Source organism: Copidosoma floridanum, unplaced genomic scaffold, assembly GCF_036245765.1.
Source record: "Copidosoma floridanum isolate Cflo_tuat_1 unplaced genomic scaffold, Cflo_Japanese_pri ptg000013l, whole genome shotgun sequence".
In the NCBI taxonomy this organism is placed as follows: Eukaryota; Metazoa; Arthropoda; class Insecta; order Hymenoptera; family Encyrtidae; genus Copidosoma; species Copidosoma floridanum.
Genome location: NW_028321890.1, coordinates 14,325,832 through 14,345,829, shown reverse-complemented (window position 1 = coordinate 14,345,829; position 19,998 = coordinate 14,325,832). Strand labels below are relative to the sequence as shown.

General features: G+C 35.7%; 1 protein-coding gene across 1 annotated transcript in view; it reads left to right on the top strand.

Annotated features, from left to right (window-relative positions):
• LOC106637958 (sensory neuron membrane protein 2) overlaps window positions 1–19,998 on the top strand; it is an 81,178-nt gene that overhangs the window by 816 nt on the left and 60,364 nt on the right. The gene's annotated exons all lie outside the window — the stretch shown is intronic.

Here is a 19,998-nt window from a genome sequence, read left to right as displayed (position 1 = left end):
TGTTCTATTCAGTGAATCTAGGGCGAAGCCGAAACCGGGGAGCTGCTAGTATATATATATATTATATGAGCATTCTACAAAACTTCAAGGGAAAATTCATCTTATTTCTCTCTTATTGTAACCCAGTAAATATTGGTACGAGCCCTTTCCCACTGCCCACCCACACAATTTTTCTTGACCACCCACCGTCCTCCCCCCGCTGCCTGCCATACGATTTATGTTATTTTTTATTTCACTTCCACTGTCTGCGCATAATCTTTTTTTAAATTGGCTATAAATTTCCGACTCCAAATAAGCTTTCTTACTATATTAAAAAAAGTTCTTTTAGAATTAAAAATTTGTTCATCTATTCTCCTACACCGTCTAGGAGACAACTAGATAGACTTTATACATACTAATAATACATATACGTTTATGATCATTAATATCTAATATCTATTAATACATAAAAAGACTTACGAAAAAAAATTAAAAATTTTTATTCGTAAGCATAAAGTTCTTGGGGCGTCAAATTTTTTTGTTAATAACATAATATAACTATGTACATAAATAGCTCATAATTATAAAATAGTAGAAACTGTGGATATTTTGCCCTATTCACCTTTTGCAATAATTTAAAACAGCGCCACCTGCTTGGAAAGAAGGAGGCAATGCTGGATAACACGATTACATAGCCTGTTATAGGCTGCAAACTTTGTTTATTGTTTTTTTTAGTTATAATGCATTTTCGATACTCCTGGTATCAATTTTCAGTGGTCAGAATTTGTATCAAACAGAAAACCAGTTTTTGATACATTATTTTTTTTAACTATTAAATAATAGTTTTTATCTGTTTAAAACAAATTCTTGACACTGAAAATCCATACTTCAAATATCAAAAATGGATTAGAACTACAAAAAACAATTAAAAAAGTTTGCAGCCCATAACAGGCCATGTAATCGTGTTGTTCAGTATCGCCCAGCGTTGGCCGCGATGGTGAAAAGTTTGAGCCCAGTCGCTTACTTCAAAGCACATCTATGCCAGCCTCTGATTTCAGCGCCACCACCGACCAATCAATAAACTAAGGCCGTTGTATATAGTAACACTGCAGACGACTGATTAGTGATTATATACTCCCTTGACGTAACTTTGGACACTGCCTATTGCTTACTGTCTGCTTTAATTACTGATAAAATAAAATAATAACACAAGCGCCAATCCCCACACAACCCGGGGCGCTTACTGGCTGCTTTAATTATTGATAAAATAAAATAATAACACAACCACCAATCCCCACACAACCCAGGGCTTTCACTGGCTGCTTCAATTATTGATAAAATAAAATAATAACACAACCACCAATCCCCACATGACCCAGGGCGCCTACTGGCTGCTTTAATTATTAATAAAATAAAATAATAACACAAGCACCAATCCCCACACAACCGGGGGAGCTTATTCGCTGCTTAAATTATTGATAAAATAAAATAACAACGCAAGCAGCTATACCCACACAACCCGGGGCTTTCACTGGCTGCTTTAATTATTGATAAAATAAAATAATAATAACACAAGCGCCAATCCCCACACAATCGGGGGAGCTTATTCGCTACTTAAATAATTAAAACGACCAGTAAGTGCCCTGGGTTGTGCGGTGATTGGCGCTTGCGTTATTATTTTATTTTATCAATAATTAAAGCAGCCAGTGAAAGCCCCGGGTTGTGTGGGGATTGGTGCTTGCATTATTATTTTATTCATAGTAAATTAAGTAAGCGACCAGTAAGCTCCCCGGGTTGTGTGGAGATTAGCGCTTGTGTTATTATTTTATTTTTTCATTAATTAAAGCAGACAGTAAGCAATCTGCAGTGTCCAAAGTTACGTTGCTTTGTTTACTACCTATACAGTTATGGTTAAGAGAGTATATAATCACTAATTAGTCGTCTGCAGTGTTACTATATACAACGGCCTTAGTTTATTGATTGGTCGATGGTGGCGCTGAAAACAGAGGCTGGCAGAGATGTGCTTTGAAGTAAGCGACTGGGCTCAGCCCAGTGGGCTGTGGGCTCAAACTTTTCACCATCGTGTCCAACGCTGGTATCGCCTCCATCTCCCCTGCAGGTGGCGCTGTTTCAGATTACTGCACATAGCGAATAAATATGACTCATATTGCAGAGCCCTATAAGCTACGAATAATTATTTATTCTTCGACTATTCTTTATTTAATTATTTAAATAATTCAAAAAAATAAGTACAGGTTTTCAAATGTAATTTTTTTGTGTAAATTTTGGTAAAAAAGTATATATTAATTAAAAACGCCTTTTCAAACAGTATTTTCTATCATCAAATTGTTTTTTTTCTTCTATTTTAATAAATACCCCATATTTATTTTTGCATTTTGATAATGCTAAATAAAGTTTTTTGAGTACAGACCAACATCAAAACTTTGATCTTGAGATTAATTGATAGTCGTAGCTAAAGCTAAAGTTAAAGTAAATTTTATTCTGTATAAAATAAAGGGCAGTGGAGAACTATTTTCAGTATTTAAAGTTATTCTCATAATAAAAATTTTCTTTCCTATTTTTTCTCCAGTCATTATTTCACATTCTATATTTTACTTATAGTCATTTGCAACCATGTACCATTACACAAGCCATCTAATGTACTTAAGTTTGTCATTAATATTACTGACATTTAAAAATACATAATTAGAAGCACGATTAAATACTGTGGAAAAAATTGTCAAGAAAAGATGCATTTATGATGAAGCATTACAATAGAGTTCATAAAAGAGTAAATAAAGAACTTTTTAAGCATACGAATAATCATTAACTATTATAATAATGTTTCATGTATAATATTCTTACTTCTTTCAGAATATAGATTAAGCTGGTTTGAATGGAAAATCGAATGGCAATAAATAACCATCAAGACATTTAAATATTTATGTAAATTAAATAGAAAAGAAGTAAAGAATCAAACTGATAATACAATATTTACTGTCAAAATAAATCTTAATTACCATACTAAAATTGTATTCCTTTTTTTATTTAGTTAAATAATCATATTTCATTTATATTTATTATTAACCTTGCTGTTGATACGTCAGTGCGACGAATTATTCGAGTCTAAGCTTGCGCTTAATAACTCGGGACTCACACTGGGCGCGTAGGTGAGACGCGTAGCTAAAAAATAGTTGAAATACGCTGTAGAGTATTTGAAAAAGAGGGTACAAATGTTTTGGAGTGAAGGAAATCAAGTTGCTATGCTTTGGAGCGGTTGTTGTGTTGTATCTCGATGTACTCACTCGCGACGCGCGTAGGGGTTGTCAATGTTACCCGGAGCAGTTTATCGAAGGCGTCGTGTTCGCGATCTAGAAGCTACCAACACCGTCACGAGTGAAGGTATTGTTCTAGAGCCTACGTAAGGGGCAAATTTGTGAGCTAATTCGCGACCAGTCTAGAAGCCACCAATACCGTCGCAAGTAATGGTGTTTGTTCTAGATTTTACGTATAGAACAATCGATTATTTATTACTGTGGTTCAGAGGGTATCAATACCGCAACGAGTAATGATACAAACACTAGAAATTATGTTCACGTTGGAACGAAAGAAAGAAAGGTTAAAAAAACTAAATAAATTTTAACAACTTACTTTTATTTTTCCGAGATCAAACTAAGATACACGCGGTCAACCAGCGCGGAGTGCGCAATGCCAGGGTGGAGGAGGCTTGGGCGTTTGGTGTCGTATCTATTGTGGGGTACTTATCATGCAAATAATTTTTTGTATTTTTTTTCACAATGATATTTATTATATAAGTGTGTCAGTGAAATATCAATAATACTTAGAAAAGACATCGGGAAATAGATATTTAAAAAATTATGAGTTTTCCCGAGGTATCTTGTGTAAAGATGACGACCCTGCTACGATAAAACTGACAACTCCGTACTCTCTTGCTCTCTTCTGCTGTTGTATACCTATACTTGTGTTGGACTTAAATCCTTATGCTTGTATGTTTGTATATATATACAGTGCATGTGCACTTACAACACCTGAACAAAACCATTCCCACGTTCGACATTTTCCTCACTGTTTTCTCAAAATTTAACGTGTTGATCCTATCTTTTTTTTAAAGTAATAGATTCTTTATAATTAATATAAAGAAGACGTCTCCGGGCTTTTTTTACAGGGAGTAGCGGACTTCGGTAACGCGCTGGCTCGGAAACGATGCAGGAAAACTTACTCTCCTACATGCGTCAAGGGAATGGAAGGTAATTCACTTCCTACCTTTTCTTGCTCTTTTACATTCAAATTCTACTGAATTTCCTTGTACTTCAATATTAACATTCAGATAGAATATTGTTAATATTTACTCATGCTAAACACTGTTCGTTTATTTAATCGAACTTGGTCCAAAAAGAGCGATAAAATCGCTAAATATTTCGATTGAATGGTTGGGTGAGTAAACGGTCGGGGTATTACGTATATCAATTAGCATTAGTATTAGTAGTTGTTCCGTCAAGAGACGGAATTGAGCGAATTCCGTTTTCGTTCTGAATTCCAGAATCGCACGCACCTCATTTTCCCCTGGAGCCTTGCGCGCGCCCGCCTCCGTCGCTAATTGGCTCATGTCCCGTCGGCGCGGTGGTGGGAGGGGCGGGACTTCGGGACTTGGCAGTTATTTTTTAGCTTGCACTCTCTCTCTTGCTTGGCCTGCCGAATTGGAAGCATCTTCACGCTTAGTGTTTTTTTTATCGCTTGCAGTCTGCACCGTCAGCAGGAGATTTCGCCGCTGTCATCGAGCCCCAGGACTCAGGACATCGACATCGAGACGCTAAGTCTTTTCATCATAATTCATTTAGTTTGTATTTCATCTTCATCTTTCGTTCATTAACTCGACCTACATCTCATTCTCTCATGACTTGCTTCTTCATCACATCTCATTAAGCACACGTCGTGCTAGGTCTGTGCCTCTACAGCCTCCATTCTCATTTGATCATCGTTCATCCATCGATCTTGCTCGTCCTCACCGTCATCACAACCTTGGTCCTCTCGTTCGTGCTACTCTTCTGTTCTCTATCCAACCCTTCTCTACCCGAAATCACCTTCACAATCGCTCTCGGCTTATCCTTTTCACCCGTCTGCACGCCTACACTTATCCCATCTGCATCATCTGCGCCCTGCTCAATACACATCTCGCTAATTATTTCACCTCACGTCAACGAACAGCTTATCCATACGTCACATCACCCTACAACCTCTATCATCATCCGCTCAGTATTTTTGTCTACATAAATATATCCACCATCATTTTAGGTTAACTTCTATCCACGCATCCGCATTCAATCACGTCACTACATATCATACTTATCATACGTCTATTACACCTACTCAGTGCATCTCGTCATCCCGTCGTCTTCAACACATTTCGCCCGCTCCATTTCGTCTCTCGTTCCGGAATCAGGGTCCTCACTCGAATACGCCACTCACATAACATCACTACTGAGCTGCCGCAGGTGGTAGTTAGTTTCGACTTTCGGGCGTCGGTCCACTTTCACCAGCCTTGCGCTGACTCGTGCGACCGTGCAGGGCCCGCCGGTTCGCAGAGGAGATCACTCCTCCCTCATTCGCCTTGAACTCACACACACTGGGAGTCGTCACCACCAGGTCCTCCCGCACATCCTCACACATACCCATACCAACACAACATAGGTTTATTATTGGTCCCATTGTTAATGGTATAATTAGTTTAACTGTTTTTCTTCAATTGTATTAATTCTGATTCGTTTTTTAATAAATCTGGGTTTTTTATGCCATAGGCTTTTTCTCATTAATTAGTTAATCTTAATTGTACTAACCTTCCTCTCCCTTTAATTCTATTTAATTTTTAATCACTATTTGTTTTTTTTTGTATTATTATTTTTTTAATTTAACTTAAACCAACCCTCTATACAGTACAAGCCCCCCCCCTATATCTAAATCTCACTCCTTTGAATTTGAACCAGGCAATCCATGTGGGATCGGCTGTGTTCACACGCAACAGTAGTTAAACAGTAACAACAGTGGTCGTTGCTATAGTACTTATAGTTACGTTGTTGCCAAAATTCTTATATTAATAATAATGATAATAATAGCAATAATAAAAATAATAATAATAATAATAATAATAATAATAATAATAATAATAATGACAATAGTTGTAATAGTAAGGATAGTGATAAAAATAATAGTACTACGCCTGTCGCGAGTTAACATAATTAGATTTACGGTTAGTTTTGACTGATTATAACGTTGCAAAAGTTTTTCACTGCTAGTCGGTGGAGAGGAAGTCGGCTCATGGTGCCCTGCGGAATCGGAAATTTCGTTGCCCTTGTTAGAGGCAGGAGAACAGACTCTCTCGACATATCTGAGTCAGGAAAAGGGGAAAGGACTATGACTTTTCCGTTTTCCTATATGTATATTTGAAAAAGTAACAAAATTTCACCAGATTATAAATTAGGCTATTGCAGATAGTTTATAAGATCGTTAGTGCAATAAAAAAGTTTACTCGGTAAATCATGCGTCTTCGAAAATGAACGGTAAAAATCGGATAATTCCTTAAAAGTTAATAATGTTGCTCTGCTAGGTTTAACGTAGTTAACACTTCTGTATATTATCTTATGGTGTTGCTTGCTACAGGTGTAGCATGTAAGGGTTGTTTTGTGTCTTAACAATATGTAATAATTCTAGCATTTAATATTATTTTTGTTTGATCTTCATCTATATGTATTAACTCTAAGTTATTCTAGCATGTTACCTCAGTGCGCCTGTTCCCAGTTAAACTTTTGCGTTAATTGGTTTTTTCTGAAAATGTTTTTAGTTACTAGTGTATGGAATAATATTATTTTTCTATTTCCGGTTAGCATAGGCCAGTGTGCATGTACATGAATCATAGATGGTCTTTGCAAACTTGGAGGTGATTCACCTCTTTTCAGATTCACACTGGTCCTTGCTTGAAATGATTTTGAATGAACATAAGTAATCCCGAAGGAATAAGGGGGAAAAAAAATTGTTAGTAAATGTATCAACGTTGGGTTTACCAACATTACACTGTATTGGCTAGCACAGACCTACTAAAATTAATTTTTTTCTAACAACTATAATTGATTCATTATGAAAGGTATTTGTTATATGTTTTTTATTACTAATGTTATTCTTTTCAATTGATTAAAAAAATGAAATTTTTTTCAAATTTTAAACCGTTTGCCTCCAACTTCAAGGCCTTTGGTTGTGTAAAGGATTACAATTCATTGACAGAAGGTTGGCGTGCGAAACGCGCAGGGGGAGAAAGCCTTCACACACACACACACATACACATTTTATAAAATACAGATTTTACGGAAGTACCTGCTTGTAATTAAATCTGATAAAGCAATATACTAGTAATGTTGCCAACAGATACAGGAAAATGATTAAATTTTCAGTCCACAATAAGAAATCACCACTCCAGTTGTTTATGACACCTAACATCTGAAACATATTATTGTAAAAATATATTTATGAAGGCTTGTGATAGAAAAAACACTGTAAAATATTGCGAATACGAAATAATATTGCAAGCATGAAAGCATTTATTTATTTTAATTAGATACATTTTTGTTTTCATGTGGTAATTTATCGAGTTGGTACTTTTTAAATGATATTGGTATACTTTAATAAATACAAATTATTTTGTAATGATTTCTACATTATTTTTGTTACAAAGTCGAAATTAATTCAATATTAGCCAGCCAAGGTTAGTCAGCTCATCAGACATACTACATAATATATAGGTTATTATAACTAATACCTGCTGTTTATTTAACGAACTTAGTAATTCTAGTTTTCTGATAATACCCAGAGTAATCTTATTTTTTAAATTATGGGTTGTACTTGAGATCCCTGCTTTAAAGTAAATTGATTTTTTGTTACAGATGATACAATGTTAAATTAACTATACAGAGAACGCTTGGTTGCAAATGAAACATTAGACATCTTATGTATCTTCATAATATCTAATATACCCCAATAATCCCATACCCACGCGGTAATTGGGTGCACTGGTGCTGATTTTATAACCGTGTACACTAATAAAGGCAAATGATATCAGCACTAAAACAATTATTTTGAAAAAATAAAAAAAACATAACAGAAAAACATTCTTCGTTTTAATCTCATATGATTCTGCAGATGACGATAAAACAAAACTACTTTATTAACATCGAAAACCATAGAGGAATAAAAAAACTCTGCACAGTTTAAAATTTTAATCCGTAGTAACTGGATTATTTACCACTAAGGATGAAAAGTTCTGATCTTGAACTGTTGTTATGTTGTAGTTCGTAACTTATTTTTAATTATTAAATTAGTTATTAAATGTGAAATTCATTACATTTATTAGAAAATTATTCACTTTATTAAATTTTTCTTCAAATATAAGAGACATTTTTTTTAGTAACAGCTTTTTTATATGCATTAATAAATATCTATGTTATTCATATGACTTCGTTAATTAGAGATAAATAATTGTTGATTGAAGTTTTTCATTTTTCTTGAATATTTTTTCTGAAGCAGAGTTTTACCTTATTTTCATCTTTTTTTTCGTTATTGGTTCATTCATACGAGGTTCTGTAGATGAATAATTTGATTTTCATTAAACCTCATCCTTTTCAAGTATTATGTTAATTAAATATTTATTAAAATTTTTAAGTAATCAAAAAATTTGATATTTAATAAAGCAAAACTATTCATGTACTGCTTCGTTTGTCATAAATACAATCGTACACAGCTAATATCACTGCTCTGTATGTAATACATGCAAACGTTGACAAATAAAATAATATACTAACCGCAAAGACTTGTCCAGATGTTAAAATTGATGAAACAATAAATGTGGAAACTATTTTTTGGAATTGTGGTCCATCGTGCCATAAGCCGATCACAGTAAACATATCCATTATTATCTTTGAACATTTACTTGCAGAAAAATCATTGATATTTTCCATGTTCATTTCTCACTGAATTTTCTATTAATGTGACGTGGAAAAACTAACCCTTCTACTGAGAGCTTAAGCTGTTGTGCGTAAGTTCATTTTTTATTAAAACATAAAAACTGCTATTGTACTATTATTTGCATGCGTAATATTCATGTAAAGACAATCACTTTACTGACTTGTGTCCGTTACTCAAGGTTATAATGAAGTGACCTTTTAACAAAAGTAAAGAAAAAAGTAAATTCGATGTATTGATTAAAAAATTATTAAGATTATATGATGCCTATATAAAATGTCCATGTGTTATTTTAAATAAATTGTCTGTTTTGTTAATTTGTGCAACAAAAATCTAGAAATGGGTGTTTTGTTTTGGCGCAGCATATTTTTTTATATTACTCAGACAGTAAATAAAATAGGAAGGTTATTGGGCCATGTGGTTTCTGGGCCAATAACCTAGAAGTTTTTTTCGACCAGCATGTTGCGACTGTACACCAAAATTATAAGAAGTTTGTATTACAGAACTTTATGTTGCAACTGCTTATTATTCAAAGGAGATGTAAGATTTAACTTCTAATAAGTTTTAACTTATCAGTTGCCAGCAATTAAACATTTTTCTTTGCCAGTTTTCTTTGACTTATCTTTTAAAAAGTCCATAAGACTGAATATTTTTTATGCTGTGGGCGTTGTTAGGAATTAATGTTGTTTATGTGAGGCATTCCACGCAACTCCCTCCACAGACACCCACACACTTCCTACCACCACCCCACAAAAAAAGGGGAAATTCAATCTTTTCCTTCGTTGTTTTGACTTATTATCAGTTTTGTCTAGATAAAAGCTGATATTAATATATGATGATTGGCACCTGGAGGTTAATACACGAAATAAGCAGGGATGGGGAGCTCTACGAGTATATGTCTCCCTATATTACATAGTTATTTGTGTGGGTCATTCCACAAAAGCCTGCTGCTCTATCCTACAACCCCCCATAGCCCACCACAAAATAAAGGAAAATTCGATGTATTTCTTCGTTATTTCAACCCATTACTGATGATTTTAAGATTACTGATGACACTAAAATAATTACTAACTTAGTAAAAATAAATACAAACAACTATTACAAAACTGTACTGTCAGCATCCTTCCCAGATCACCCCACTGTACATTAAAACCACAATACCGTGTCTTCTTTCCTTCATTCTTAGACTTCTTTTTTATATCCTCTGTTTTGAGTGTCTAAGGACTGAGTGAATCAAAAATCACCCATGCTGGGTACTCGCTCGTCCAGCCCACTTCGCATACTTCCGGATCTCCTTCTGATTCGGACGACAGTACAACGAAATGAACTTTTTTGTGCAAAAATAAATTATAGCTGGTTTTGGACTAGTTTCAATGTTTTTTAAAGAATAATGTATGTGAAAGAATACTGATTCATAAAAAATTGGTCCGAACATAAAACAATTTTTTTAAGGGAGGAAACCATCCTTGAAATAAAAAAAATATAAAAATTAATGTAAATTACAATTTTTCTCATGAAAATAAAAATGAAGGGTTTAAAATTATTTCAGAGTTTATAAGCTATAAAAAATAGTTTCAAAAACAGAACAGAATCATTTATTGAGGTTAAATAGTGGTTGAAATGGCACAAATCTATCCACCCCTAAAATCATTATTATTAAAAAATTTGTGTCACATGATTTTTACTCTTTTAAACTCGTGTACAATAATTTATGATTTTGCAGATCACAAATTTATTATCAGATTGTAAAAATGTATAATAGCAGATAAAAATGGCAACATCAAGGAGGTTGACTACCTTAAGCAATTGACAGTCAGTTATTAACTAAAATTTGTGCAGAGCTTTAAAAATGTATAAAACAAATTTATGCAAAGTTTCAACAACTGTGGGTGCCTATGAAACGAGAAATTAATGAAACAAATTTAGTGAATTTTACATGCGTTCTTATGGGAGATAGTCAAAAGTGACGCTTATAATAAAAAATTTTAATACAATTAACAGTCTGATTTGAACAAAACTATAGTTAACAGTAAATTAACATCTGCCTTTTTAATATGTAAAACAGTTACCTTGATTCGGTCCTTATAAAAATAGTTATTAATAAGTAATCTGGAGTGTAAATACAACTCTACATTGAATTACGGGACAGGCGCACGCATTTCTAACCTAAAAAAGACACAAAGTCTGACCTCTCCCTCGCACCCCCATCTAAAGGTAGTCAATCTCCTTAAAAAAAAAAAATCTAGAAACATTCTAGAAAGTTAATGATAACTAGTACACATGGTCTCTGTGTATGTGTAACTAGCAGCCCCCCGTCTCGGCTTCGCCCGAGACTTACTAAATAAAACACCGTAGTATGTTGACATGTAATGTGAAACGTTTTCAGTTAGAAATTTTACATTTATTCCTGATACTTCTCAGAACAAAAATCTTCTTACTAAAAACATTTTTGTTCGCAATCCATACAGTTTATTTGGTAAATTAATAAGCTGTAAAAATTAAAAAAAATATAATTATGCTGAAAAGTACCGTGCGTTATCTATGCCATAAAATAATTGGTGGCCATAAGGAGCCATTGATTTGTGGTTTCTTCCATGTAATTAACGAAAACGGCTGTTTTTTAAAGCTGTTAAGATTTTAAACTCCCAAAACATTCATATTGAAAAAAATTTTTCTTTTCTTACCTCACAACTTTATTACCAGAGCAACACAGTCCTGGACCTTCAACCCTACATTTTTATTGCCACAAAAACACGAATACATTTTCTACTTATTTAAAAATCTGAAGTAGGATCTTTAAAGATTTCAGAGATTGCTGTGAGGGTACAATGAAAAGCTGATCTCTCACGTAATGGATTTTTTTTTGTCTATTTTGAAGCTGCTGTTTCAATCTCGATAAATTTTTAGTTTTTTAGTCGACGAATCGCTCCCAGAAATGGTAGTAAAAATGTATTTGTTGGCAAGGTAGTTAACACTTAGGTGGCTCCTAAAAAGAACCTATGAAATTGATGGTTAGGGAATGCAAATACTTATAATGGCCCTAACAAGCGCCAGTGGTGAAACTTCCAGGCTATTCTTTATTATTATTCCTAATGATGATGAGCTGGCTACGGGTAGCTTGATTCTTACCCTGGAAGTATCGATGTACGGAGACTGTGATGGAGGGAGGTACGCCGCTGACCAAAGAATATCTCGTCTTCGGGTCGTTCCCTGGATAACCAACCACTCATCGTAAGACGGGATCATTAGGGTATGCGCGTTGGGGACGCGACGACCAAGAAGTTAGCCGTTGTGGCTGCCCGTGCCCCTCAGAGCTGTTTTCCCTGACTTACATTTGTAGTCCATTTTCTTTGACTGCACCAGGCGGGATGGTGGAACTGCCACTCAACTGTGAAGAGTTGGTGCAGATTGAGCTCTGGCTAGATATGTCTCCTGGTATTGTGGCAGAGATGGCATCGGTTAGAATTTTTTTTATTTTTTTGATTGCACTCGCCGATATTCAGGGCGAATGGACACCTAGGTCCCTTTCTCCTTAGCGATGAGTATCCTTCGTAACCGGGATACCCAGCTGCAAGACTATCATCAGCACTCTCTATACAGCTCGTTGAACTGTCGAAGCTCGACTACATCACTATCGAGACGCCCTGGCCTATTATAACCACACTTATTTAATTCTGTTGCAGGTAGCCTCGATTTTATGTCGATGCTACCTAGCGGATTTTACTGAACTAAAGTGAAAAGCTGGCGTATTTTTGCAAAACTTTTAGCTCATTTATTGCTATTGTTATTAAATTTTTTAAGATAAAAACTATACTAAAACCATCTAAGAAGTATCATGAATCAGTGTGCAAAATTTTAGCAAAATCGGTTCAGTAGTCTTCGCGGTTACCGATTACAACGGTTTTAGCGAATTTGCTTTATATATTATTAAGTAAGATAGTCAGATTTAATAAGTGAAAAATGGTGGGCACATAATTGCGATCAAACAATGCAAAAAAAATACTTAATTTTTTTACATTACATACGTACATGTTATTTGTGTTTCTAATTCTGTATCATGCGTTTTTTTGATGTGAAACATCTTATGGCGGGCAGTGAACAGCCGCGTGAGGGGAAATATGCAACGAAAAGTCTGGTCCACTCCTCCGTTGCTGCTCACTCCACCACTGGGCACTCCTCTCTCTCTCTCTCTCTCTCTCTCTCTCTCTCTCTAAATATATACACCTGGTAGAACTTGTATGTCTATACATACATATGTACGGTAACTAAAAATATTGGAACCCGTATTATATCGCTCGACAAGAAAGCTTTGTTTTTTGTGCCCTAGACGTGGTACTGTAGCTGTGACTGAAAAATAGAATTAACAAGAGTTCGGAGCAAAAAGGAAAAAGGAAAAAAAAAACTATTGAAATGGTGGTACAATCTTTGCTGGCAAGACGGCTGTCTCATGAAGGAGAGCACGACAGGGGCATCATGGTGCCCTTACCTATAGCACATGCGACGCAGAAATTTTCCTAAGTATTGTAAAACTAAAAGACTAGGCTCGCTCCCCTGGACTACCGGGGAGCGTTCCTTTGACAAGATGCTGAACATGAAAGGTAACCAAGATGTACCCATGGATATATCTCTAGGAGATGGTGATCTCGTCTCCGATCTAAAATCTATGCCAATAACTAGCCACAAACCCGCAGGTCAGATGCTGATCTTATTGACACCCCTGAAGACAACAATAATCACAAAACAAAGAAAACCGAGGCAGAGAACGAAGTTGCTCAACAACTTTTAGCCCTAGCTTCTTCTCAAGCCATTCAAGTAAACAATAGGCCAGCTATGGAGCCATCGAATAAGCTAAACAAGGTAAACGACCCACCTCGATTTTCTCCCAAAAAGAAATACTTTGGCCCTGAAAACAAAGGCCCTTACAGAGTCACCATATGCAGTGAAAGTTCTAGCTCTGGCCCCACTCCCAAGCTTCACAGATATGCCATCAGCAAATTAATCTACAACAAGTACCAAGTGGACTACATTGTACCCAAGACAGCTCGGAAAATTGAAGTATTTTTAAAGAACTTGAAAGAAGCCAATCAATTGATTGATGATCCAGAAGTTTTGGAAAAAGGTTGTGATGTGTTTATTCCTCAACACCGTCTAACCAGAAAAGGTATTATCAGAGGAGTCGATACTGAAGTGGAAGAAAATGAGGTCTTAGAGGATGTTCAATGCAACATTCAAGTGTCAAATGTTAAGAGAATCACAAGGAGAAATCCACAATATAAGGATGACAATTCAAAACCCAAGTGGATTCCAACTACCTGCCTAATTATCTCTTTCGTTGGACAAGATCTACCAAACTACGCATATTTATATGGAATTGCGCAAGTCCAGGCATATATTGCCTCTCCAAAGATTTGTTATAGCTGTTACTAACCGGGCCACAACTCTGCCAAATGCAGGTCCAATCCACTGTGCAGAAAATGTGGGGAAAAAAGACACGATGGACCCTGTTTATCTGACAAATTATTGTATCCCAGTTGCAAGGGGGAACACGCAGCCTTGGATAAGAGATGCCCAGTTTTGATCAAAGAAAAATATATTCAATACATAGTAGCCATGAAAAATAAGTCCATCGACGAAGCGAGAAAAGTTGCCACAACTGGACAGACTTCTCACAAACCAGATGCTACCAAAGAATCCTTTCCTCCTCTCTCACAACTATATGTGCAAGACGACAACCGATTCCAGGCTCTAGGTAATCTACCAAATCAGTTGGACTCTGGTAACTGTAAAACCTTTTCGCAAGCTTTAAGTCAAGGCAAAATGTCATCCGAAGCCAAATCATATAAGGTTAATCACCTGAAAACTAATAAAAGTTTCAAACCACCTACTACAAGACCAAACGATATTCGCACAAACTGGTACAAGTACCAAGAAGAGAACCTTCTTTGCATCCAGATCAGATATGGACTTTAGGCCAACAAGTTTTCCAGTGCATAATAGGTTGAGGACCATCATCGAACCTGGCCTTAAGGATTACTCACGTCCAACTGCAGTACAACAGCTTCAAAGAACCAACCACACTCAATCACATGGTAAGGGTATGGAGAACTCTCTGTACTTAAATTGTAGTAGACTCAATCAAATTGACCAGCTTTTGCATAATGATCTCAGGTACGACCCCCAGGAGTATGAGAACGATTCTGACTTACTAACTCAAGAATAATTTATAGCTATCCTCAATATCCCTTATATTCATATACTTATAGCAACCCATTGGAGTTCAAATATGGATAACTCCAATATCATCAATCCCACTTTTAATACTTCATTAAGAGTTATGTTTTGGAATGCCAGGAGTTATCGCAACAAGGTAACTTCAATTAAAAATATCTCCACTAACTTTGACGTCATTGTTATCGTTGAATCATGGTTAAATTCCAATAAAACCTTTAATCTTAACAGATTTTGCATTAATAGACAGGATCGTTCTCATGCTGATGGGGGCGGTATACTTATATTCATAAGAAATAACTTAGCTTTTAAAGAAATCAAAGCAAATTCTCCCCTCCAGACAGTTGAGACGTGTGGTTTACAATTTAATAATGTTTTTCCTAATATCAAACTTTATATTTGCTGTAGGGCATCAGAATTTGTTCTAACCCAGTTCGAATGGCACGAAATATTTAAATGTATTGATAATAGCTCGCATACTATATTTGTTGGTGACTTTAATGCCAAGAACGTCAACTGGAACTGTGACAGTAATGACGTCAATGGCCCTAGATTAGAACTTGCTTATTAGAACCGTAATTTATTTTTGCACAATTTTAATACACAAACATATATCAGATTACGAAATGACTACAGATGAAATCTAGATCTAATCTTTGCTACTCAAAACTTAATGGACTGGCTTAGCTTCGTAATTGGAGATGATTCCTGGGAATCTGACCATTTCCCATTATTTTTTAACATAAGTATCAGTAAGCATGTACATTACAAAAAGTCCTTCAGAGATAACACCACTCGCACCGACTGGAACGGGGTTGAAAAAGCTCTTGAACTGAATTTCCCCTTCTTTTACAGTTCTGACTATAAATCCTTAGCTCCTGTAGCAAAATATAATAATTTTTTTGATACTGTTACAGAAGCTATAAAAAATAATACTCCTAACAAGAAAACTGTCTTAAAACGGAAGCATATCAACCCCGTTCCATGGTGGGACTCAGATTGCGAGCTAAGAGACTAAAAACAGCTGCATTTAAAAAACATTTGTTCACTCTGAATATGCGGGACTTAATTAATTATAAAAAACAGCGTGCCTTATCAAAGAGACTGTTCATTACTAAAAAAAAATTTGTTTCACCAATTTACTGAGAATTTCCGTACAAATTCCGCATATGTTTGGAATAAATGCAAAATATTCAAAAACAGCTCAATAAAGGGCAATCCCTCCCACGTTGCTGATAATCTGCAGTGTAATAATGGTGTGCTTGAATCCGTGCTTGACAAGATTTGCCCCCCATGGGTTCAAACTAATCCTGGCTCTTTTCCATCTGCTTCTCCCAATGATTTATGCATTCTCATTTCTCCCTGGTGGAACTAAATCACGCTTTAGATGTAAAAAATCCTAAATCAGCTCCAGGTTTAGACGGTATAGGCTTTGATGTTATCATAAAGTTACCATTCAAGTATAAACTCATTCTCTTAGACATATTCAACGAAATGTACACCCTCAATCAATACCCTAACTTCTGGAAAGAAGTACAAGTCCTATTCATCAGAAAACCAAATAACAATGGCCATAGACCTATCTCACTAACCTCATGCCCGTGCAAACTGCTTGAGACCCTAGTTAAAAACAGAATACAATGGTGGATAGAATCTAAAAATCTACTTCCTAAAAGTCAACATGGATTTAGGAAGGGGAATTCGTGTATCGACAATCTGATGAGCCTATGTCTCTCTGCAGAGGAAGCGCTTTATGATAATGAAGATTTGCTCGCAGCCTTTCTTGACGTCCAGTCAGCTTTTGACAACGTAAATATAGATATCCTGTTAGATACATTAGCAGATTTTAAATTCTCTCCACAGGTCATCAAGTTTGTCAGTTTCATTACTCGCGAAAGATTCATCTACACAAACAATTCCAGCTATTGTACAACTTACAAAGGAGTTCCACAAGGAGCAGTTCTTAGTCCTTTGTTATATGCTCTGTATGTCTCTTCCATTTACCATAATATGCCTTGTGAAATAAAAATATCCTAGTTCACTGACGATCTAGCCATATATATCAAAACAAATCACACGTATGATAGCAAAGCAATCCTTGAGAAGGCTATTAAAATTATAAACCCAAATCTACTTGATATAGGCCTAAACATTTCCCCACCCAAATCTAAATTGCTACACATCAAAAGAAAAGGGATCAAACCTGGCTTAACCAGTATAACTGTTGAGGATACTCCAATTAAATCGTCCAGAGTCGTCAAATTCCTTGGACTTGTTCTGGATCATAGGCTGAACTTTGATGGGCATATTGCACATGTTCAGGGCAGATGCATGTCTGCTTTAAACATTGTTAAATTTCTACGAGGCGCTTGGTGGGGTGCTCAACCAGATACACTTTTGATTCTGTACAAAAGCTACATTCGTTCTCTTATTGACTACGCATGCTTCATTTATTTTCCCAATAATTTCAACAAAATAAATAAATTGGAAAAAATTTAGTATGCCGCTATCTGATACTCCCTGGGATACCATATTAGCACTCCGACGAAAATCTTACTTGCTGAATCAGGGCTGATCTCCATCAGAGGAAGAACTAAGTATTTATGCTACTGCTACCTATCCAAAGTTCTTAGCAACATCGAATCAGAACCATCTCTGGCCATCTTAGACTACTACAATAAGAGTGAAAACTCTAATAGTTGTAAAAACTTAGCTTCTGAATGTATTTTTTATTTTCTTGATATTAAAAACGAATTCAATATTGCTATAAACAAGAATTACAATATATACAACTATCATTTTTATACTACCATATACACAGTCCCAGTTGATCTGTGTCTGGGGATATCTCTTAAAAAGGCCCCAAATCCTAAACAAGAACTAATCAACTACGTTAACTCCCAAGATGTTATTGATATCTACACTGACGCTAGCAAAATTAAAGGAACACAGTGTGTAGGCTCAGCTTGTGTATGTCTCTATTTTGAATTTATTAATGCCCAAAGTCTCAACAATAAATTTTCCATATCCACCACTGAAGGTTCTGCAATTAATTCTGCGTTTAATTTTATTCTCACTGATTCTAACAAAAATTTTATAGTTTTCAGTGACTCACTAAGCGTCTTAAAAAGTCTTTCGTCTTCCAAACATTCAATAAAACCAATTACGTTCTCTTCGAAATTAAACATCAATACCAAAGATACATCACTAACAATCCAGCAAACTTTGTCAGGCTTGTTTGGATACCGGTACACTGTGGATTGCTTGGCAATGAGGCTGTGGATGAAATTGCTAAGTACTCAGCCAGATTCTTGTTAACCTCAGTGGAATATGTTAATTTCACTGATTTATATCAAACATTTTATTCAAATGCTTTTAATAACTGTGAGGTAAAAAATAGGCTTGATGGAATGTATAAAAGTAAAGAGTACTTTGAATCATATTACATATCCAGAAGCCATCCCTGGTTTAAAAGTGCAAACCTGTCACGTCATGACATTGTAACTATAAATAAAATGCTTGCGAATCATTACAGTCTAAGTGAATCTCTACAACGAAAAAACATTATCAGTGATCCCAAATGTAAATGTGGGTATGAAAAAGAAGACCTAAACCATGTACTATGGGTTGTAAGGGTCGTAATTATATTAGGATATTTTAAGTATAAATTCAATAACTATTATTTGATGGTTCTTTTATGTGACGTGATATATTCATGTGAGTTAGTATTAGTGGATATACTTTTAAGAAGGATAGAGGACCATGGGGACTTGTGGGTACAATGTTGGATTCGTATTGCCCCCAACTTGTATCACGAGATACTTCAGTGGATGTGTGCAGGGACGTAGTCAGATTCGCAATGCCCCTGACCCGTGGTGCACACGTCCGATGGTCTTATATATTAGTAAATAAAAATTTATAGGACTCTCTTGAGTTCCTGTTGGGTGCGGTAAGTCGCCTAGAAACTGGGATTGCTTCAGTTCGTATTGCCCTGAAGGTCCGCCAGTTCGTTAGCTTCCTTACCTAGAGGATAGCTCCAGTTTGTATTGCCCCGGAGATCCACTCCTTACCCAAGGAATACAAAAGAGGAGTAACTGGTGTACGGGGAAAACTAGGAGACTGTAATAGCCTCTTCGTCGCCCTTATATCCAGTGCAGTATTTAACATGAATAGTGTAATGTAAGAAATGATAATAAAATATATATATATAAATTCACTATTTTTTGCGATAATATTACAACAGTGCTTTGAAGATCAGAGCTCCCTAGTCAAAGCGCCGGACTCGTTGCTGATGGCAAAAGTGATTAACGTGGGCTTGCATGGGCCTTTTATACCCTCCAGATTCGCAGCGGCGTCGGCGGCTTTGATTAGGCGGCTCGAATGACTTGCTCATTTCGCCGCGATTCACAATCATTGTTTGTTTCGGCATACATATAAGTGTTTTGTATAGTCACGTTATAGGCGCTTGTTTCATCCATCTCACGTATTTACATTCTAGCAAACCGGGTAGCAAGTGTTTTAGGGGTAGCATCTTGAACTCAAATTGGTGATAAGCAAATAACTACTAACTATATGAATTAGACCCTCACAGGGTATGTACTCATTACCAACAATACAGGGATGCTCTGTTGACTTGATGAATATAAAACTATATCCTCCGTACAACATTGAATGTATTATTGCCGAGCCAAACATCATTGCGTGTTCCATCATTTGTAAATTTTTTAGAAAATGCAACTTGCAAATCTAATGACAACTAATATATGA